Source organism: Camelus bactrianus, chromosome X, assembly GCF_048773025.1.
Source record: "Camelus bactrianus isolate YW-2024 breed Bactrian camel chromosome X, ASM4877302v1, whole genome shotgun sequence".
Classification (NCBI taxonomy): domain Eukaryota; kingdom Metazoa; phylum Chordata; class Mammalia; order Artiodactyla; family Camelidae; genus Camelus; species Camelus bactrianus.
In genome coordinates, this window is record NC_133575.1 from 61685413 (window position 1) to 61710333 (window position 24921).

Consider the following 24921-nt stretch of genomic DNA (forward strand, 5'->3'; position numbering starts at 1 on the left):
GGGGTTCCATAAGGGGAAGAAAGAGCAAAGGGGATTGAAAAGGTATTGGAAGAAATCATGAATGAAAACTTCCCAAACATAAAGAAGGAATCAGATATCCAAGTACAGGAAGCTCAGAGGGTCCCAAACAGGAAGAATCCAAACAGACACACACCAAGACATATCATAATCAAGATGGCCAGAGTCAAGGATAAAGAAATGATCCTAAAGGCAGCAAGAGAAAAACAAAGAGTGAGTTACAAGGGAACCCCCATAAGGCTCTCAGCTGATTTTCTCTACACAAGTACTACAGGCCAGAAGGGAATGGCAAGATATATTCAAAGTCCTTAATGAAAAAAGATGCAGCATAGGATACATTATCCTACAAGGTTATCATTCAGAATAGAAGAAGAGAGAAAGAACTTCACAGACAAGAAAAACAGGAAGAGTTTAGCGAAACTAAACCCATGCTAAAAGAAAAATTAAAAGGTGTACTCTAAATAGAAGCAGCAGGATGCTACAGAAACAAGAAACTCATAACTGGAAAGGTGATAACTACCATGAATTACAAATACAATAAACATGAAATTGTAAAAGAAGACATCTAAATCATAAAGAGTGGGATGGGGAAATAAGAAAATATAGAGTATTTTTTTCATTCTTTTCAAAATGTCTTGTTCTTGGTAGGATGGGTTGGAGCTTATATTATCATCTGTTTAATACAAACAGTTATACTAATGGGTGAATACACTTACAAAAAAGGGTAACCACAAGCCAAAAATTTACAAGTGAGTCAGAAAAAATAAATAAAATCCAAGATAATACAAAGGAAAATTACCAAACCACAAAAGAAGAAAGGCACAAAGAGGAAATACCAAATCAACTGCAAAGAGAAGTTCAAAATGGCAATAAACACACATCTATCACTAATTACTGTAAATGTTAATGGACTAAATGTTCCAATGAAAAGATGTAGAGTGGCACACTGAATAATAAAGCAAGAACCTTCAGTATGTTGCATACAAGAGACTGACTTTAGGGAGAAGGACACATATAGAGTGAGAGTGAAAAGATGGAAAAGGATATTTCATGCAAATGGAAAAGCCAAAAAGCAGGTGTAGCAGTACTGATTTCAGACAATATAGACTTTAAAACAAAGGCCATAAAGATAAAGAAGGATATTTTATAATGATTAAAGGAGTAATACAAGATAAGGATATTACATTTATTAATATACAAGCACTCAACATAGGAGCACCTAAGTACATAAAACAATTACTAACAGAGATAAAAGGTGATATTGATGGGAATACAATCATAGTCGGAGATTTTAACACTACAATAACATCACTAAACAGATCTTCCAGACAGAAAATAAATAAGGCAACAGAGAAATTAAATAATACAATAGAAAAATTAGATTTTGTGGATATTTACAGAGCATTACAACCCCCCAAAATAGGATATATATTCATTTCAAATACACATGGAACATTTTGTAGCATTCATCATGTACTTGGGTACAAAAGAAGCCTCAACAATTTTAAGAAAATAGAAATTAACTCAAGAAACTCTCCTGACCACACTGCCATGAAATTAGAAATCAATTACAGAAAAACAAAGGAGAACAAAAGGAAAACATGGAGATTAAACAACATGCTATCAAAAAGCCAATGAGTCAATGATGAAATCAAAGTTGAAAATAAAAAATACCTTCAGAGAAATGAAAATGAAAACACAATCACACAAAATGTATGGGACACAGCAAAGGCAGTGCTAAGAGGGAAGTTTATAGTGATATAGGCCTTCCTCAAAAAAGAATAATCTCAAATAAAGAATCAAAACCACCAGCAAAAAGAATTACAAAACGAAGAGCAAAAACCCCTAAAAGGGATCAGAAGAAAGGAAATAATAAAGATCAGGGGGGAAATAAATAAAATAGAGTTTAAAAGAACAATAGAAAAAAACCAATCAAACCAAAAGCTGGTTTTTTGAAAGAGTAAATAAAATCAACAAACATCTAGCCAAACTCACAAAGAAGAAAAAAGAGAGAGCACAAATTAGCAAAATAAGGAAAATGGAGAAATTACAACAAATAAAATAGAAATACAGAATATCATATGAGAATATTATGAAAAACTATATGGAACCAAACTGGATAACCTAGAGGAGATGGACAAGTTTCTGGAAACATACAGTCCACCAACACTGAATTAGGAAGAAACTGACCACTTGAAAAAACCGATCACTAGAAACGAAATCGAAACAGCAATAAAACAAACTCCCTACAAATAAAAGTCCAGTACCGGACGGCTTCACTGGGGAATTCTACCAAACATACACAGAAGAACTCATATCAGTCCTTCTCAAACTCTTCCAGAAGATTGAAAAGGAGGGAATACTCCCAAACTCATTCTATGAAGCCAACATCACCCTGATACCAAGGCAAAGACACTAATAAAAAAGAGAATTACAGACCAATATCACTGATGAACATAGATGCCAAAATCCTCACCAAAATATTAGCAAATAGAATCCAAAAGCACATAAAAAACATTATACATCATACCCAAGTGGGGTTCATCCCAAGGACACAAGGGTGGTTCAAAATATGCAAATCAATCAATGTAATACATCACATCAACAAGAGAAAGAAAACAAACAACATGATTATCTCAATAGATGCAGAAAAACCATTTGATAATATTCAACACCTATTTATGATAAAAAACTCTCAACAAAGTAGGTATAGAGGGAACATATCTCAACATAATAAAAGCTATATATGACAAAACTACAACCAGCATTGTACTCAACAGTGAAAAACTCAAAAGATTCCCACTAAAATCTGGGACAAGACAAGGCTGACCACTATCACCACTCCTATTCAACACAGTCTTGGAAGTCCTAGCCACAGCAATCAGGCAAGAGAGAGAAATAAAAGGAATCCAAATTGGAAAACAAGAGGTTAAAGTGTCACTATATGCAGATGACATGTTACTATATATAGAAAACCCTGAAAGGTCCACACAAAAACTACTAAAACTAATTCAAGAATTCAGCAAGGTAGTAGGTTACAAGATTAACATTCAAAAATCAGTTGCATTATTTTACACTAACAATGTATCAATAGAAAAAAAAAGTAAAGAAACAATCCCTTTTAAAATAGCACCAAAACTAACAAAATACCTAGGAATACATCTAAACAAGGAGGTGAAAAACTTAAACATGGAAAACTGTAAACCATTGATGAAGGCAATTAAAGAAGACTTCAAAAAATGGAAAGATATCCTATGCTCTTGGATTGGAAGAATCAATATTGTTAAAATGGCCATACTGTCCAAGGCAATCTACAGATTTAATGTAATCCCTATCAAATTACCCAGGACATATTTCACAAAACTAGAAGAAATCATAATTCAATTTATATGGAACTACAAAAGACCTAGAATTGCCAAAGCATTACTGAAGAGAAAGAGAGGCTGGAGGAATAACTCTCCCAGACTTCAAACAATACTACAGAGCTATAGTAATCCAAACAGCATAGTATTGGTACAAAAACAGACATATGGACCAATGGAAGAGAATAGAGAGCCCAGACATGAACCCACAAACTTTTGGTCATCTAATCTTCGACAAAGGAGGCAAGAATATACAATGGAATAAAGACAGTCTCTTCAGCAAATGGTGTTGGGAAAACTGGACAGCAGCATGTAAAGCAATGAAGCTAGAACACTCCCTTATACCATATACAAAAATAAACTCAAAATAGATCAAAGACTTAAACCTAAGACAAGATAAAATAAACCTCCTAGAAGAAAATATAGGAAAAACTTTATCTCACATACATCTCAAAAATGTTCTTTTAGGGCAGTCTACCCAAAGAATAGAAATAAAAGCAAGAATATACAAATGGAACCTAATTAAACTCACAAGCGTCTGCACAGCGAATGAAACCATAGGTGAAACAAACCAACAACATACAGAATCAGAGAAAATTTTTGCAAACGATGAAACCAACAAAATCTTGATCTCAAGAATATATAAGCAGCTCATACGACAGAATAAGAAAAAAGCAAACAACCCAATAAAAAAATGGGCGGAAGAACCAAACAAGCAATTCTCCAAGGAAGAAATACAAATGATCAATACGCACATGAAAAAATGGTCAATATCACTAATTATCAGAGAAATGCAAATCAAAACTACAATGAGGTATCACCTCACACCAGTCAGAATGGCTGTCATTCACACGTCTACAAATAACAACTGCTGGAGAGGCTGTGGAGGAAAGGAAACCCTCCTACACTGCTGGTGGGAATGCAGTTTGGTGCAACCATTGTGGAAAACAGTATGGAGATTCCTCAAATGACTAAAGATAGACTTACCATATGACCCAGGAATCCCACTTCTGGGTATATATCCAGGAGGAACCCTACTTCAAAAAAATACCTGCACCTCAGTGTTCATAGCAGCACTATTTACAGTAGCCAAGACACGGAGGCAGCTTAAATGTCCATCAACAGATGACTGGATAAAGAAGTGGTGGTATATTTATACAATGGAATACTACTCAGCCATAAAAGTTGACAATATAACACCATTTGCAGCAACGTGGATGTCCCTGGAGAATGTCACTCTAAGTGAAGTAAGCCAGAAAGAGAAAGAAAAATACCATATGAGATTGCTCATATGTGGAATTAAAAAAAAATAAGTATATAAATACAAAACAGAAACAGATTCGTAGACATAGATTACAAAATTGTGGTTGCCAAGGGGTCGTGGGGTGGGAAGGGACAGACTTGGATTTCAAAATTTTTAGATACTGACAGGCATATGCAGAATAAACAAGATTATACTGTATAGCACAGGGAAATGTATACAAGATTTTGTGGTAGCTGACACCAAAAAAAAAAAAAATGTGACAACGAATATATGTATGTTCATGTATATCTGAAAACTGTGCTCTACACTGGAATTTGACACAACATTGTAAAATGATGATAACTAAATAAAAAAATGTTAAAAATAAATAAATAAAATCCATTAATAATTTATAAGTTAAATGTAATACAATATTAGGGTACCATTTTTCACCTTAAGAAGGAGTAAATTGTAAGAACAAAACCAGTGTTACCCAGGACTCAAGGAAAGAGCCATTTACATAAATCTAAACTACTATCATATTTTATAAAATGATCATAACATTTTACTCAGTAATCTACTTCTTGGGCTGTTTAATAAGAATCATAAATGCATGAGATTTTTGTACTCAAAAATTTATTTTGGCATAGTTTTTAATAGTGGGGAAATTTTTAATGTTCCATATCAGTAGACTCTTTAAGTGATTAAACGATTATTATATCACCACTAAAATAATATTTTAAAAATAGTTTTAGTGGCATATAATATATGAAATGAAGTAATACTTATATAAAAATTAGTATGTACATTAGTATATGATGTCAATGGAATGGAAATAATTGCACAGAATAATGGTTGGGAAAATATGCCAAAAGTTTAATAATGGTTATCTCTGGTTTAGGAGATTTTATATGATTTTTCTTATTAAATTTTTCATATTTCCCAAGTTGTCTACAGAGCTCAAGAACTGCTTTTTAAATCATAAAGAAATTCTTTGTAAAAAACATTTACACACCAATTATTATTGTTATGGGGAAAGATCACTATATACTTACATGAAAAAAGAAGATACAAAGTAAAATGATATTAAATTTGAAAATTCAAATAACTACACAGATGAGGGAAAGCTAGTGAAAATGCATCTAACATTAAAATTGTCTCTAGTGGCATTAATGTCGATGTTCCATTGCATACATATTATTTTTACAATGAGAAAAATAAAAGGCTATAAAATAAAATCCCAATATAAATATAGGGTAAAGGATATGAATATCATTCAAGGAGGAAAAAATAGAAATTCTATGAAACATAGCAACTGGTTTAGTTTCTCTACTTATCAAAAAAGTGCATATTAAAACAATTCTGAGATGCAAATTTTCACCTATCACATTGAGAAAGTTATTTAAAAGAAGCAACAATGCAGAAAAACGTTTTATATCTATTTTGCTTGGAAACATGTTTTCCTCCAAGTTTGGAGGAAAGGGGAGGATAATGCAGCAGGGAGTATAGAAAGTTCAATTTGAGAGCACTGCTGCCATCTACAGGAAGCTAATGAGATGAATAATACACTTATTTTTTTTCCAGTTGATTTTACTCAGATGTTAAGACCTTTGTTAAGATGTTTGTCCTCGTGGTGCAAAGACGTGTAATTCAGGTATCCTTAGGGGAGAACTAGATGATTTTTTTTTTTTTGTAATTTCAAGGAGATGGAGAGAGCTCACTGTATAAAAGTTGAAGATGTAGAGTACTTTGTAATGCAATGAGGGTCAATCTGCTCCATTTGCTGATATTGTAACTTTATTTTCCTCATACTACACTGAAAGTTCATTTTCAGTATGTCCACATGTTCCCCTTCCTCCTCTACAAAGGTTGGTGTTCGTAAGGATTATATCCTAGGTTCTCTGCTCTTCAGCCAGTTTGAGGGTGATAGCATGATAATAAATAAAGTGTCAAACCCTATAAAGGTAGCTCAGGAAGCAAAACATAAAGGAGGTTGTGCTAAAAGAAGAAGAATCCAAAGAATGAATGTTTTCAATGCAGTGTAATAGTACAAGTATTGCCTACTGTCAGCAAAATGATGGATTTGAAAGTTCCAAGCCCCTTTTCCCAACAAAAGCATCAAAGGGAAAAGTAAAACAAGCAAGAATGGTCTGAATCAACCTTGCCAGAGTCTGGACCACAAAGGTTTACAGCAACCGTGCAAATATTCAATCAAGAAAAAGCCATCTTCGAGAGAGGAGGCCAAGATGGCAGAGTAGAAGGACACTTGTAGCTCACCCTCTCCCACAAATACACCAAGACTCACATCCACAGACCCACTCAGCCAACCAGAGCACCTGAAGAACTCCAAAGGAACATTGTCCTCTTCAAAAGACAGAGAAGCCAAAAATCTGGTAGGAGAAAAGGAAAAAAGAAAGAAGAAAAGGCAAAACAGTGCAGGGTGGGTCCTGCGGGGAGGAAGCGGCAAATGAGGACTGGCACTCCTTCGCTGGGTATCCCCTCTCCATCCGAGAGGCCAGCTTGAAGGAGGGGGAGACTCCAAGTCTTGGATCTGTACGGGAGCAGCCCTTGACCAACAGAACTAAGTTAAACAGGCACAGAGGGTCCACGCAACACCCAACCTGAGACGCGGGCTGGCAGCTGGGGGCTGGGCCAGGCTGCCAGAGCTGGGCGGAGCATGGGGATGGCTGCACTGAGGCAGCCCTGTGGGACTTCAGGGAGCTGGCGTTGTTGGTGTGGGTGCACATGGCAGAACAACCTGGGCCCTCCATAAAACAACACGGCTGATGTGCCCTGGGGGGAAGGGTGCATACCCCCATCTCTGAAAACCTGTGGAAAGTTTTAGGGTGAAGAGAGGCAGGGCTCAGGCACAGCTGCCATATCCTCTGGCCCTGAGCACCCAGGCAGGGGCAGGGGCAGGGGCAAAACCTGCATCTGCACCTAAGGACTTAGCAGAATCAAAGGCCAGATGGAGACTTGTCTACAGACCAAGGTGGATAGGATCCTTCCATCCTGATCCCTCAGAGAACTTGCTCCACAAAGACAAACAAGGAGCTGGGTTTTGGCCCAGAGCAGGGATGGGGCTCTTGGTCTTCCCTGAACCCGCCTACAGAACACGCAGCGGCACAGAACGGCAGAGCGAGCAGTGCTGGGAGAGGGTGGGTGGCCCCCCGCCTTTCTGGCAGGATTGCAGCCCCTGACTGAGGTGCTGGGTGGGGACTTGACCAGCCCTCCTACCTGGCCAGTCTGCAACACCTGACTACAGCATCGGGAGGGGCAGTGACCCTCCCACCCACAGCAAAGGAGAGCTGCACCTGACCCAGTGTTGGGAGGGGGCGCGATCTGCTTGCCTACAGGCACTGGGAGCAGCACAGAAGGCGCCAATGGAGGGCCTCTGGAAACAGCAAGCTGAGCTTCCAAAACAGGGTGAATACAGAAAAAATTCACATTAAGAGCACACAGTCTCCAGGAGAACACCCCCTTTTTTTTTTCTAAATCTGTTTTTACCTGTTCTACTTTCTATTATCCTTTCAATTTTTACTTCTTAAACAATTATATATACTCCCAGTTTTAATCCCTTTTAAATTTTTTAAAAAATATTTTTATTATTATTTTTAAAAATCCAAATCATTTCATTATTATTACTCTTGATTTTGATGTCCTGTTATTGATTATACACAGGTTTCAAATACATTTTTTCCCTCTTTGGTCATTTTTTAAAGGTTTTTAAAAGATGTCTCAACCCGATTCCTATTCTGCTTCAACTTGCTCTTCTATTATTCATTATACACTGTTTTCAAAACTTTATTTCTCCTTTCTTTTAAAATTCTCTTTCTTTCTTTCTCCCTTTTTTTTAAGTGTATTCCTACATAGGCATTAGATAGATAAATAAATAAACTCCAAAAGGACCACAATAGACAACTCATACTCCATAAACCACAGTGCCAGAGAGGTATGAGCAAGATGAAGAAGCAGAGAAACCATTCCCAATTAAAAGAACAAGAAACTCCCCTGAAATAGACATCGATGGCCTACTAGATCAAGATTCCAAAAACGGAGTGATCAAAGTACTGAAGGAACTAAAAGAGATAGTGTTTAGACATATAAAATATGTCAAAAATGAAATTGGAGCTATAAATAAGAGCCAAATAGAATTGGTAAACTCATTGACTGAGATGAGGAATGATCAAAAGGCTGTGCAAAGCAGACTAGATAATGTAGAGGAAAGAATCAGTGACCTACAAGACAGGAAAACAGAAAGCACCCAATCGGAAGAGCTACAAGATAAACAAATAAAAACAAATGAAAATAGCATAAGGGACCTATGGGATAATATAAAGCGTGCCAACCTTCTCATAATAGGGGTCCCAGAAGGAGAAGAAAGATCAAAGCAGATTGAAAAGGTATTGGAAGAAATCATGACTGAAAACTTCCCAAACATAAATAAGAAATCAGATATCCAAATACAGGAGGCTCAGAGGGACCCAAACAGGAAGAACCCAAACAGACCCACACCAAGACATATCATAATCAAGATGGCAAGGATAAAGAAATGATCCTAAAGGCAGCAAGAGAAAAGCAAAGAGTGAGTTACAAGGGAACCCCCATAAGGCTCTCAGCTGATTACACTACAGCCAGAAGGGAGTGGCAAGATATATTCAAACTCCTGAATGAAAAGAAGATGCAGCCTAGGATACTTTATCCAGCAAGGCTATCCTTTAGGATAGAAAGAGAGATAAAGAATTTCACAGGCAAGCAAAAACTACAAGAGTTTAGCAACACTGAACCCATGACAAAAGAAATATTGAAAGGTCTACTCTAAATAGAAAAGTAGCAGGTTCCACATATGAGAGATCTCATATGGTATTTTTCTTTCTCTTTCTGGCTTACTTCACTTAGAATGAAATTCTCCAGGAGCATCCATGTTGCTGCAAATGGCATTATGTTGTTGGTTTTTCTGGCTGAATAGTATGCCATTGTATACATATACCACTTCTTATTTATCCAGTCGTCTGTTGATGGACATTTAGGCTGTTTCCATGTCTTGGCTATTGTAAATAATGCTGCTATGAACATTGGGGTGCAGGTGTCATCTGGAAGCAGGGCTCCTTCTGGATATATGCCCAGGAGCGGGATTCCAGGGTCATATGGTAAGTCTATTCCTAGTCATTTGAGGAATCTCATATGTGAAGTCTAAAAATAAAAAATAAAAAAAAAACACAAACAAACAAAGCATAAATACAAAACAGAAATAGAGTCACAGACATACAATACAAACTTGTGGTTGCCAGGGGGTGGGAAAAGATAGACTGGGATTTCAAAATTGTAGAACAAATAAACAAGATTATACTGTATAGACAGGGAAATATATACAAGATCTTACGGTAGCTCACAGAGAAAACAATGTGACAATGAATATATATATGTTCACGTATAACTGAAAAATTGTGCTCTACAATGGAATTTGACACAACATTGTAAAATGATTATAAATCAATAAAAAATGTTATAAAAAAAAAAACCAGGAGGATGGTACAGAAATGAGAAACTCACAACTGGAAAGGTGATAACTCATGAATTACAAATGAACACGAAATTGGAAAATAAGACACCTAAATCATTCAGAGAAGGAGGCAGGAAAATACAGAATATTTTTTTCTTTCTTTTTAAAATTTTTTCTTCTCAGTACGATGGGTTTGAGATTATGTTACTATCAGTTTAATAAAAAGTTACAGTAATGGGCTAATAGACTTACAAAAAAGGGTAACCACAAGCCAAAAACTTACAAGTGAGTCACAAAAACTAAATAAAATCCATGATAATAGAAAGGAAAACTACCAAACTACAAAAGGAAGAAAAAAGGAACAAAGAGGAAATATCAAATCACCTGCAAAGATAAGTTCAAAATGGCAATAAACACACATTTATCATTAATTACTGTAAATGTTAATGGACTAAATGCTCCAGTCAAAAGACATAGAGTTGCAGACTGGATAATAAAGCAACAACCTTTAATAAGCTGCATACAGGAGACCCTTTAGGGAGAAGGACACATATAGATTGAGAGTGAAGGGATGGAAAGATATTCCATTCAAATGGAAAAGCCAAAAAAGCAGGTGTAGGAGTACTGATTTCAGGCAAAATACACTTTAAAACAAAGGCCATAAAGAAAGATAAAGAAGGACATTTTATAATGATTAAAGGTGTGATACAGTATGAGGATATTATGCTCATTAATATATATGCACTCAATATAGGAGCACCTAAGTACATAAAACAATTACTAACAGAGATAAAGTGGGATATTGTTGGGAATACAATCATAGTTAGAGATTTTAACACTGCATTAACATCTCTAGTTAGAACTTCCAGACAGAAAATAAATAAGGCAACAGAGAAATTAAATAATACAGTAGAAAAATTAGATTTTGTGGATATTTTCAGAGCATTACACCCCCCATTAATAGGATATACATTCTTTTCAAGTGCACATGGAACATTTTCTAGGATTGATCATGTACTTGGGTACAAAGGAAACCTTAACAAATTTAAGAAGATAGAAATTATCTCAAGCAACTTTACTGACCACAATGCCATGAAACTAGAAATCGACAACAAGGAAACAAAGGAGAAAAAAAGGAAAACCTGGAGATTAAACAATATGCTATTAAAAAACCATGGGTCAAAGAGGAAATCAAACGTAAAATTAAAAAACAACTTGAAACAAATTAAAATGAAAGCACAATCACACAAAATTTATGGGACACAGCAAAGGTACTGCTAAGAGGGAACCTTATAGCGATACAGGACTTCCTCAAAAACAAGAACAATCTCAAATAAATAATTTAACACACCAACTAAAAGAACTAGAAAAAGAAGAACAAAAAAACCCAAAAGGCAGCAGAAGGAAGGAAATTATAAAGATTAGGGAGGAAATAAATAAAATAGAGATTTAAAAAAACATAAAAAATCAATCAAACCAAAAGCTGATTTTTTGAAAAAGTAAATAAAATCGACAAACCTCTGGCCAAACTCACAAAGAAGAAAAAAGAGAGAGCACAAGTCAGCAATATAAGAAAGGAAAATGGAGAAATTACAACAAATAACAGCAATACAGAATATCATATGAGAATATTATGAAAAACTATATGGAACCAAACTGGATAACCTAGAGGAGATGGACAAGTTTCTGGAAACATACAGTCCACCAACACTGAATCAGGAAGAAACTGACAACTTGAAAAAACCAATCACTAGAAACGAAATCGAAACAGCAATAAAACAAACTCCCTACAAATAAAAGTCCAGTACCGGACGGCTTCACTGGGGAATTCTACCAAACATACAAAGAAGAACTCATATCAGTCCTTCTCGAACTCTTCCAGAAGATTGAAAAGGAGGGAATACTCCCAAACTCATTCTGTGAAGTCATCGTCACTCTGATACCAAAAGAAGGCAAAGACCACTAAAACAGAGAATTATAGGCCAATATCACTGATGAACATAGATGCCAAAATCCTCACCAAAATATTAGCAAATAGAATCCAACAACACATAAGAAAGATCATACATCACGACTAATTGAGGTCCATCCCAGGGACATAAGGGTGGTTCAACATACACAAATCAATCAATGTAATACATCACATCAACAAGAAAAAGGACAAAACCCACATAATCATCTCAATACATGCAGAAAAAGCATTTGATAAAATTCAACACCCATTTATGATAAAAACTCTCACCAAAGTGGGTATAGAGGGAACGTCTCTCAACATAATAAAAGCTATATATGACAAACCTACAGCCAGCATAGTACTCAACGGTGAAAAACTCAAAAGCTTCCCACTAAAATCTGGGACAAGACAAGGATGCCCACTATCACCACTCCTATTCAACATAAACTTGGAAGTCCTAGCCACAGCAATCAGCAAGAGAGAGAAATAAAAGGGATCCAAATTGGAAAAGAAGAGATAAAAGTGTCACTATATACTGATGACATATTACTATATATAGAAAACCCTACAAGGTCCGCACAAAAACGACAAGAGCTGATCAAAGAATTCAGCAAGGTAGCAGGTTACAAGATTAACGCTCAAAAATCAGTTGCAGATATTTTATTCCTTTAAAATAGCACCTAAAGTAATAAAATATCTGGGAATAAATCTAACCAAGGAGGTGAAAGAATTATACACAGAGAACTATAAACCACTGATGAAGGACATTAAAGAAGATTTTAAAAAATGGAAAGATATTCCATGCTCTTGGATTGGAAGAATCAATATTGTTAAAATGGTCACACTGCCCAAGGCAATCTACAGATTTAATGCAATCCCTATCAAATTACCCAGGACATATTTCACAGAACTAGAACAAATCATAATAAAATTTATATGGAACCATCAAAGACCTAGAATTGCCAAAGCATTACTGAAGAGAAAGAAAGAGGCTGGAGGAATAACTCTCCCAAACTTCAGACAATACTACAGAGCTACAGTCATCAAGACAGCATGGTATTGGTACCAAAACAGACATATAGACCAATGGAACAGAATAGAGAGCCCAGAAATGAACCCACAAACTTTAGGTCAACTCATCTTTGACAAAAGAGGCAAGAATATACAATGGAATAAAGACAGTCTCTTCAGCAAATGGTGTTGGGAAAACTGGACAGCAGCATGTAAATCAATGAAGCTAGAACACTCCCTTACACCATATACAAAAATCAACTCAAAATGGATTAAAGACTTAAATATAAGACAAGATACAATAAACCTCCTAGAGGAAAACATAGGCAAAACATTATCTGACATACATTTAAAAAATTTTCTCCTAGAAGAAATAAAAGCAAGAATAAACAAATGGGACCTAATGAAACTTATAAGCTTCTGCACAGCAAAGGAAACCAGAAGTAAAACAAGAAGAAAACATACGGAATGGGAGAAAATTTTTGCAAGTGAAACTGACAAAGGCTTGATCTCCAGAATATATAAGCAGCTCGTACGACTCAATAAGAAAAAAATAAACAACCCAATCTAAAAATGGTCAGAAGACCTAAACAAGCAATTCTCCAAGGAAGACATACAAATGATCAAAAAGCACATGAAAAAATGCTCCATATCACTAATTATCAGAGAAACGCAAATCAAAACTACAGTGAGGTATCACCTCACACAAGTCAGAATGGCCATCGTTCAAAAATCCACAAATGACAAATGCTGGAGAGGCTGTGGAGAAAGGGGAACCGTCCTACACTGCTGGTGGGATTGCAGTTTGGTGCAGCCACTATGGAAAACAGTGTGGAGATTCCTCAAAAGACTAGGCATACACTTACCATACGACCCAGGAATCCCACTCCTGCGCATATATCCAGAAGGAACCCTGCTTCCAGATGACACCTGCACCCCAGTGTTCATAGCAGCACTATTTACAATAGCCAAGACATGGAGGCAGCCTAAATGTCCATCAACAGATGACTGGATAAAGAAGTGGTGATATATTTATACAATGGAATACTACTCAGCCATAAAAACCGACAACATAACGGCATTTGCAGCAACATGGATGCTCCTGGAGAATGTCATCTAAGTGAAGTAAGCCAGAAAGAGAAAGAAAAATACCATATGAGATCGCTTATATGTGGAATCTGTAAAAAAAAAAAAAAAAAAACACAAAGCAAGCATAAATACAAAATAGAAATAGACTCATAGACATAGAATAGAAACTTGTGGTTGCCAACGGGGCGGAGGGAGGGAAGAGATACACTGGGATTTCAAAATTGTAGAATAGATAAACAAGATTATATTGTACAGCAGAGGGATATATATACAAGATCTTATGGTAGCTCAAGGAGAAAAAAATGTGACAATGAATATATATATGTTCATGTATAAATGAAAAAGTGTGCTGTACACTGGAATTTGACACAATATTGTAAAATGATTATAAATCAATAAAAAATGTTATAGTTAAAAAATAAGTATGCATACAAAAATAAGGTCATACAATATAAACATCTTTATAATATTACATAGTATATAGGTACCACAATTCATTTTTAGTTTTTTCCTTATAAAAACAATATCAAAGTAAATATATATATATATATATATATATACACACACACACACACTGGAATTTGATACAGCAGTGTAAAATGATTATAAGTCAATAAAATATGTTAAAAAAGAAAAGAAAAGAAAACGCCATCTTCAAAACGGTAAGAAATGTTTACCCTTGCCCCATACCTTCTCCATTGAGATGGTGGTTTTAGTTTAAAGAAGTAGCAGGCTGGTTCTCAATTCCCTTATTCAAACTGGAGGGAGCAGAGAACACTTTATTTCCAAAATACTGTGTACATCTGTTCTATCTTGTTTGAAGGAGAGCTGATGCAAGGTACTCATCTCTGTTTCCCCTAACTTGGAGTTTAGTGAAAAACCACAGAACTTCTCATAAAAGGACCAAGGCAACCTGAGAACCACAAATACCTGGGGCAAGTGATAATTGGTAGAGATTTAAACTAGACTAAGGGCTGAAAGAAGGTGAATGAGACTCTGGAAAATTAGGACGTTCAAGCAGCAAAGTATATGTAGCAATTTGGAAAGCCATATGCAAGAAACATACCCAGAAAAGACCTTAGAAGATCTTATCTTCTAAATATCATACTATTGCTGTTTAATTGTCCTTTAAAGACTTACGTCTGCGGGTTAACATTTTTCTGCCACTGTCTATTGTCTGTTTGGCTGCTTTTTACTTTGAAATATCTGTTTGTGTACTTCATTCATTTTTCTAGTGGGTTTTATATTCTAAATAACTTTATTATTACTTCCTCTTCATTAAACTAATATGTGGTCATTGTTGAGATTTTCAAAATGTCACAAATGCAAAAGGGAAAAATCATTCATGACCACGCACTATTATTATTTTGGTGGACTTCAATGGTTTTTACCCAATGTTCATATTCTCTATTAATTACAGGTAGTTTAGATAATTATACACATATGAACTCACACATATAATGAACCCAATATTTCAAATGCAGTGTCGTATTCATGTCATGAAAACCCTTCAAGAATAATATTTCTAATGTTTGTCAAAAAATCCACCTACTAACGATCCATATACCATCATTTATTTACTTTTTAAAACACCTTTGTTGTGGTATGGTTCCTGTAAACTAGATATTTCAGATGTACAATTTGATGAATTTTGATACTTAACACCGATGAAACCACCACCACAATCAAGATAGCTAACATCTCCATCACTAACCAAGAGGTGCAATTTTCTAATTCCCAATGTATCCCTCCCCAACCTCTTTCCCCTGGTAACCATAAGATTGTTTACTATGTCTGTGAGTCTGTTTCTGTTTTGTAGATGAGTTCATTAGTGTCCTCTATTTTCTCTTTCTTTCTTTCTTCTTTCTTTCTTTCTTTCTTTCTTTCTTTCTTTCTTCCTTTCTTCCTTTCTTCCTTTCTTCCTTTCTTCCTTTCTTCCTTTCTTCCTTCCTTTCTTTCTTTTCTTCCTTTCTTCCTTTCTTCCTTTCTTTCTTTTTCTTGAGATTCCACATATGAGTGCTATCATAGGCATTTTCTTTCTCTTTCTGGCTTACTTCACTTAGAATGACGATCTCCAGGACCGTCCATGTTGCTGCAAATGGCACTATTTTATTCTTTTTTCTTTTTATTGAGTAGTATTCCGTGGTATAAATATACCACAGCTTCTTTATCCAGTCCTCTGTAGATGGACATTTGTGTTGTTTCCATGTCTTGGTTATTGTAAATAGTGTTGCCGTGAACATTGGGGTGCATGTATCTTTTTGAATTAAGGTTCCGTTCCCTCTGGATATATGCCCAGAAGTGGGATTCCTGGGTCATATGCTAAGTCTATTTTTAGCCTTTTGAAGAATCTCCATACTGTTTTCCACAATGGCTGCACCAAACTGCATTCCCACCAGCAGTGTAGGAGGGTTCCCTTTTCTCCACAGCCTCTCCAGCATTTATCGTTCATGGACTTTTGAATGGTGGCCATTCCGACTGGTGTGAGATGATACCTCACTGGAGCTTTGATTTGCATTTCTCTGATAACTAGCGATATTGAGCATTTTCTTAGGTGCCTATTGGCCATCTGTATGTCTTCACTGGAGAATTACTTGTTTAGGTCTTCTGCCCATTTTTGGATTGGGTTGTTTGCTTTTTTCTTACTAAGTTGTATGAGCTGTTTATATATTCTGGAGATCAAGCCTTTGTCAGTCGCATCATTTGCAAATATTTTCTCCCATTCTGCAGGTGGTTGTATTCCTTAACTTATGGTTTCCTTTGCTGTGCCAAAGCTTGTAAGTTCAATTAGGTCCCATTTGTTTATTTTTGCTTTTATTTCTATTGCCTGGGTAGACTTCCTTAGGAGAACTTTGCTAAGATTTATGTCAGAGAATGTTTTTCCTATGTTTTCTTCTAGGAGTTTTATAGTGTCTTGCCTTATATTTAAGTCTTTAAGCCATTTTGAGTTTATTTTTCTGTATGGTGTGAGGGAGTGTTCTAACTTCACTGATTTACATGCTGCTGTCCAGTTTATCATTGTCTTTTAAAAATTTTTTATTGACAATATTGAAAATTATTTTTATTGAAAAGGTTATATATTGCATATATCAAAACAAAAAAAAATATGTTTTAAGTATACAGTGAAACGTGTCCTTCCCAACTTAGTCTCCCATCTACCTAGTTTACACCCCACACACAGGTAATCATTGTCTTTTGCTTTTTCTGTAAACTTCAAGTGTGTGTGTCTTCAGGTAAGACCATAAGGTCCCACCCATTTTTCCATTATTTTTGCACAGAAGACAGTATACAATACACACTTCTGTGACGATTTTAGATCATTTACTATATCTTTCTCTCTCCATATCAGTGTATAGAACACTTCCTTGTTCCTTTTTAAGAGCATCATTGTATTGTACTGTAATTTATTGAGTGAGTGCTCTAATAACGATAGACCTTTGGGCTTCACTATTACATAACAATGCCGTAGTGAATACCCTGGCACATATGTTATTTCAAACATGTATAGGTACCGGCGTGTCTGTAGGATAAACTTGCAGAAGAGGAATTGCTGGGTTAGAGGCTTCATGAATTCATAATTTGATACATTTCCGACATTGACTTCAACAGTTGTACCACATTATACACCCACCAACAAAACAAGACAGTTTCCCACAGCCTCACTAACAGAGTATTTGATCAACTTTTGATAGTTTTTGCCACTACCATTGGTAAAAAACGTCTTCCGTTTCTGTTTATGGGTTTCCAAGTTAAAATGGCCTTTGATGAAGAGTCCTTGGTGCTGGCTCTCCCAATTTCTGACTAAAATAACCCAGAAGAGGGCGAAAGCTTGCAACAACCCTGAAAACTGAGACTAACAATGAACACATTGACAGAATGTGTGAAACACTGCTGCAAACCCTAAAGGAAGTAATGTGGTTCCCAAGTACTGAATATTCACTGTATGTGGGAGAAAATATATATGTGTGCCCCGTCCCCCCACCCCCCACATATACGTGCACCTATTACTCCCCCTGAACACTTCACAGTGATCCCATCAGTATGGTATTATGAGCCACATGAGACAAGTAAGGAAACTGGCTCAGAGAGCTCAAGGGTTGACTCACCTTAAGGATATATAACAAGAGGCAGGGCTGAGGTTCAAACACAGGCTTGTAGGACTCCAAACTGGAACTGTTTTCAATACCCAACATGCTTTCTCTCGCTCTCACGCTTTTGACTCCTGTTGCAAGAGCACAACATTTGGACCAATTAGAAAATTTGCCGACTCAAATTTCATGAGTCCTGATTCCTTTGTTTTATTGAAGTATAGTTGATTTACAACATTATGTTAGTTCAGGTATACATCACAGTGATTCAGCAGTTTTACAGATTATAGTCCATTAAAAATGATAACAAGATACTGGTTATAATTCCCTGTGCTACACAATATGCCCTTGTCGCTTATCTGTTTTAGACATAGTAGTTTGCATGTCTTAATCTCATACCTCTCATTTGCACTTCCTCCCTGCCCTCTCTCCTTCAGTAACCACTAGTTTGTTTTCTAAACAGAAAGTCTGTTTCTGTTTTGCATATACATTCGTCTTATTTTTTAGATTGAGTTCTGATTTCTGAAGTACTAGTTCACAATGCTTTTTCTTCTTCTATCCCACCCCACCTCTAATACCTTCCTTACTACATCCAAACAGAAATTAGAACTTGGAAACTCAAAATATGTGTGCAAAATGGCAGGTTGGACAAAAGGAGGTAATAGCTGTGCGTATAACAGGGAGGGGACCATTGCGTCCTGGCAGATGGAGAAGATATCCAATATAGTAAGAATGGTTAACATTCATTCAGGTTTTACAGTGGGTCGGGGAATATGCTAAGTGTTTTCTAGGCAATAGCTCATTTCAACAGCTTGGCAGGGTACGCACTTTATGATTCCCTTATTGTAGATGAGGAAATAGAAGTGTGAAGAGGTTAAATTACTTGCCCATTATCAGTTAAAGATCGATGGAGTGGGGACATTTTGTAAAAAGAACTTTGCTCTGAGACAGGAGATGTCTCTGATGTGGATGCTCACTGACATTGTAACTTTGTACAAGTGGATTCCCCTCTCCCTGTGTCAGTGTCCCAACCTGAAAATCATACCATTCTGTGACTTCTGAGACCCTGAGGTAATTGGGGTTAGAATTCAGAATTTGGAGGCACAGTCAAGCATGGATAAACCTGGAAGAACATACAAAATGTATTTGCTCAAAACACTGACCTCACCTGCACCTCCACATTCACTTAACCTGCTTCAAAGCTTTCCCATTTGTTCCCCTGCTCATGGGACTGATTCTCCTTCCTTCCTTCCTTCCTTCCTTCCCGACTTGCAGATACGAGTTAAGGTCTATAGAAAATAGATAACGCAGAAAATGAAGGAAAGTCCAAAAAGATGCTGCTTTTTGAACCACTAACCTAAGCTCTTTTGGGCTCCTGCCATCTGTGAGAGTTTGAGAGGTGTGGAGAGCCACCCATAATGGCCTGAGGTCAGGGGAAGGAAGCATTATTCTGGTAAGATGCTAAGTTTACCATGAGGGTTTTGTTCTCTTCCACTGGTGTCTAACGCCGCCAAGAATTAGTCACCTTGGATCATGGGCCTGGCATCAATCATGATTTGGGGGAAGCCGAGGGACTTTGTATGCTGAATATTCGAGAGTTGAAACTTTACCCTAAAAGCAATGGCGAGCTACTGAAGGCACCCAAGTAGACCAGCCTCACGATCAAACTTAAATTTTAAGAAGGTCACTAAAACGCTGTGTGGAAGATAAATTTGAGGAAGGCAAAATTGGAGGCAGAGTGACTAACTTGGAGGCCCTGGGTGATGAAAACCTAAGCCAAGGCACTGACACTTGAGATGGACTTTGATATTAATAAGGGAAAGAGAATCAATAGGACTTTTTTTTTTTTCCGACTAATTGGATATGGAGGATAAAGGAGAATGTGGAGTCCAGGATGACTCCCAGGTTTCAGAATAGGATTGGGGGATAAATGTCATTGAGCTAGAAAACACTGGAGGAGGGATGATGAGTTTAATTAAGGAGTTGAGTCTGAAGAGCCTATGGGACATTCAGACAGAGTTGACTAGTCAGAGGGAGATCTGATCAGAGATGTAAATCTGATAGTTGATACTTCAGGTTTGATTGAGCTGCCCCAGGGAAACTATGAAGAACTATACAGACACAGGGAGCAGCAGGCCAAGGACACAACTATTTATGAAGAAGAAAGGATCATTAAAACAAACAAACAAACAAACAAAACTTAAAGAAAGGAGTTTTACCAGTGAGACATCAGCAAAAAGAACCAAGGGAGCGCCTCACAGAAGCCAAACGATAAGAGAACTTCCAGCAAGAAGGGGTGAACAGTATCCAATACCCTGGGTTGAGTTACCCTAAGCCCAGGAATTTTGCAAGGTCATTGACAACCTTACAAGAGCAGTTTTGGTGGACTGGTGGGGACATCAGTCAGATGGCAGTAGGCTGAGAAGGGAGTGGGAGTTAAAGAAGAGATGACAATGACCGTAGAACGTTCTTCCAAAGACTTGCAGTTGGAAAGAGACATGAGGTCCAGGGACTTTTAAACATTGTGGTAAAATACACAGAACTGGAAAATGTATCATCGTAACCATTTGAAAGTGTACAGTGCAATAGAGTTAAATATATCCACGTTGCTGTGCCACAGATCTCCAGAACGTGTTCTTTGTGCAGACTGAAACTCTATACCCATTTAACAACAACTCTTGATTTTCCCCTTCCCCTGAGCCCATGGCCACCACCACCTGACTTTCTGTATTTATGAATCTGACCACTTTAGGTAACTCAGAGAAGTGGAATCATATAGTAATGGTCTTTTTGTGACAGGCTGATTTCACTTAGTGTAATGTCTTCAAGATTCATCCATGTTATTGCCATGTGGCAGTATTTCCTTCCTTTTTAAGGCTGAATAATATTCCATTGCGTGTATATGCCACACTTTGTTTACGCCATCAATGAACATTTGGGTTGCCTCCATCTTTCGAATATTGTGAATAATGTCGCTATGAACATGGGTGTGCAAAGATCACTTTAAGACCCTGCTTTCAATTCTTTTGGATTTATGGACTTCTTCAGAAATAGTTCTGCCTTTAGGGTGCTGCTCTCTGTGTCTTCACAGTCCTTCATAGTTTCCCTGAGGCAGCTCAATCAAACCTGAAGGACTGCTGGATCATACGGTCATTCTATTCTCAGTGGTGTGAGGAACCTCGGGGACTTTTTTAAAATTAGTATTTTAGGTTCCAAGAGACTTAGGCGTAACTGGGGAATTGGCCTTATACGAAAGACTGCCCTGGAGAGTGAGCCAGGTGTATCTCCAGAGAAGATGAATGACGAGAGGCAGCATAAACAGGAAATTGAGGTGTTCCCGCCAGGTGCTTTCTGCTTCCTCTATGAAGCACGAGAGGGCAGCTGAGAGTAAGAGGGGATGTGTTAAATTCTGGTCTTGAGAAGAATGCTTTGAGAAGTCCTGCACAGCAGCTCAGAGGAGAGGGAGAACCAATCTAATGAGGAGATGGATGGAAGTTTTCAGGGAACAGCTGAAAATAGAGGACACGATTCTGCAAGGGTAGCCAGTCTATACGGAAGCCAGAGGTCTGAATGTAAACTGGGTCATCCACATGGATACTGAACGTTAGTGAACATGGAGGCCTGACCAGGAGGTCAACAGACAACAGTAAAATGGAGGGATGGACTCAAGATGATGGCCAAATCGATGCATGACAAGTGAATATGGATACAACTCCCAGAAACACAACTGGCCTTTTACCTGAGGAAGCACTTCGGTAATTTGCTCTATGTAATATTTTGGGTACACTCATCACCTTTAAATTAAAAAAAAAAAATCTGTTAAGATGTATAGTATGTGCCTGGTTTGTTCGTTAGGATTATTTAAATTTGTTTTAAATAAGGGAACTTCTCACTACTCAAGTAGTCACAGCCTCAGATACTTGCAGAGACCAGGAATTGGGTCCTCCCGAGATTGGAAAAGCTATCTGCTTCTGTACCCCAAACAGCAGGAGATAAAACTGTCACCCAGAGCCTTTCCCATTGCCAGGCAAGGGAATCAGCCCAGGCCGAGGTATCAGAACAAGCACTGGCCTTTGCACCCACAGCTATTGTTTCAGATGGACTCAAAGTAGCTGGATATTAAAATAAGGGAAAGAGGAACGTGCCAGGAACAAAAGGCAGTACATAGAAGGGAAGAGTTGGTGGACTTCAAGAACTCTACTGAGGAAAGACCTTTTGGTGTGGGGAAAGAAAACTGGAGATGGAAGTCCACTGGGACGTTTCTCTCTCTTTTCTGGGAGGGTGCCACTGAGCTGACCTGCAGCTCCCTCCTTAGACAGGTCATGTAGATGTGCCAAGGGTGGAGCCAGGGGCACCTCCGATCCGGGCTAAGGTGCCGAGGTATCTGTAATGCCAGGGATAACAGGGGTGTGGAGAAGATGAAAGCTATGACTGCTGGAGCTAGGGCATCATGAGGTAGACGAAGGCATCTGACATGTAAGGAAGGCATCTCACATTATTGACTGTAACTTCCTCAGTTGCAAGGCAGTTGGGTGAGTGCTGCTATCTGCAGGTGGTGAAGCCATGGAGATATTCCCTAAAAATATGGATCACATGGTCTTGCTGGCTGTCGGACTACATGGGGAAGGCAAATTTGAAGGACCCTGACACTGGTCATTAAAGCCTGGGAGGGAAAAGAGGGCTATGGTCAGAAACCGTGTAAGTTAGTCTATCATGAAAATACAAAATCTGGATGGTAAAAGTGTTTGCTGTGACAGGTGTGGTTCATATAGGGGTTGACTCATGCCATCTTATAAGGCTGTTTCATGTGAAAACAGGATGTCAGAGATGACATCTCAAGTGATCGCATCCACAGGGTGTGTTCTATGGTCAGGAGGAAACGCAACAGTGACCCCAGGATGCCTTCCCAGATTCCAGCTTGTCCCAGAAACCTCGGAGCAACATAGCCTCAAAATACACACAGCAAAAATTGACAGAATTACAAGCATAAATAGGCAAATCCATTAAGAAAGTGGGACACTTTAACACGTCTCTCAGCAATTGACAGCTCAAACAGCTGGCAACTTAACAAGAATTTAGAAGTTTTGAGCCACGTGTGAACAAGCTTGACTTAATGGATAAATCTTGAATCCTGAAACCGACAATTCCATAATCCACTTTATTGTCAAGCATCCCTGTGACATGTACAACAAACATACAATAGTACCTGACAAAGTGTATCCCCCAAAACATAACAGGCCAACTCATGCAGAACAAGCTAGAAGCCACAATTGATGCGCAGTAGGGTGTCCCAGGACAATGAGGTCAGTGAGATATAAAACATGAATTGACATGCAAAGTAGGCAGACTGTCTTCAGGGGCGTGGTTCTTATGGACAGCGTGGCAATTGCACTACAGACACGAAAGCAAGTTGGCCTTGAAACTTGGGAAAGAAAGCTTGGAGGAAGAAAACTGGGGCTGTGGTCAGAAGTCGTGTACGAGAGTATTCCGTGAAAGCAGAAAACCTGATTTACCAAATGTAACAGGGAACAGGTAAAAGAGCTGGCCTGTGCCATCACACTGAAGCCGTCGCATGTGAGAGCGGTGATCATACTCCGGGACTGTTTTGTGGTCAGGGGAAAGCACAAGGGTGCCATCCTGGCCAACCCAACGCAGTTGTTAGAGGAGGTGACACAATGCACTACGTCCCTTTTGACACGGGGCCTCACAAGTGCCTGAAAATCTTGCTCTGTCTTGGGGCGCACTGGCCAGCAGGGGTTGATATCATGACAGGGACACCACCAATACCTGTCCCTTACCGAAAGGTATAGCCATTCACTGCTCTCCATAAGTCCCTCTCAGCTTTGTGTCATGGCCACAATCCCACCTCCACCCTAACCCCTCACCATCAAAGGTAGCTTTATCGTTCCCAGGGGTGCTGGGATGAGATAGTGCTGCCAGACTGGCCATGGACTCCAGCTATGGTTCTTTTGTAGCTGATGAACAGAGGTGCTTCTCAGGAAGGAAAACTGAAGAAAATCTAAAAAAAAAAAAAAAAAAAAAAAAAAAGAGAGAGAGACAATGAACTTATTGACAAAAGAGAAACAGACTCACAGACATAGAAAACAAACTTGTGGTTACCAGTGGTGGGGGTGGAGGGATAAATTGGCAGTTCAGGATTTGCAGACATTAACTACTATACACAAAATAGATAAAGAGCAAGGTCCTACTGTACAGCACAGGGAACTATATTCAATACCTTGTAATAGCCTTTAATGAAAAAAGAATATGAAACCGACAACATAACGCCATTTGCAGCAACATGGATGCTCCTGGAGAATGTCATTCTAAGTGAAGTAAGCCAGAAAGAAAAAGAAAAATACCATATGAGATCGCTCATATGTGGAATCTAAAAAACAAAAACAAAAAAACAAAGCATAAATACAAAACAGAAATAGACTCATAGACATAGAATACAAACTTGTGGTTGACAAGGGGGCGGAGGGTGGGGAGGGATAGACGGGATTTCAAAATTGTAGAATAGATAAACAAGATTATACTGTATAACACAGGGAAATATACACAAGATCTTGTGGTAGCTCACAGAGAAAAAAATGTGACAATGAATATGTGTATGTTCATGTATAACTAAAAAATTATGCTCTACACTGGAA

At 37.8% G+C, this 24921-nt stretch overlaps 1 protein-coding gene across 9 annotated transcripts in view; it reads right to left on the reverse strand.

The window, feature by feature from the left end:
* Positions 1 to 24921, reverse strand: part of ZDHHC15 (zDHHC palmitoyltransferase 15) — a 383378-nt gene that overhangs the window by 352734 nt on the left and 5723 nt on the right. For 4 of the 9 annotated variants that reach the window (XM_074360039.1, XM_074360042.1, XM_074360040.1 and 1 more), the window contains 3 exons: positions 24507 to 24594; positions 24154 to 24287; positions 18287 to 18402 (listed from right to left, as the gene is read on the reverse strand). The gene's annotated coding sequence lies outside the window, so the exon portion shown is untranslated. Of the gene's footprint in view, positions 1 to 18286; positions 18403 to 19431; positions 19558 to 24153; positions 24288 to 24506; positions 24657 to 24921 lie in introns of all 9 variants that reach the window. The other 5 variants (XM_074360043.1, XM_074360044.1, XM_074360038.1 and 2 more) reach the window with 5 other exon arrangements.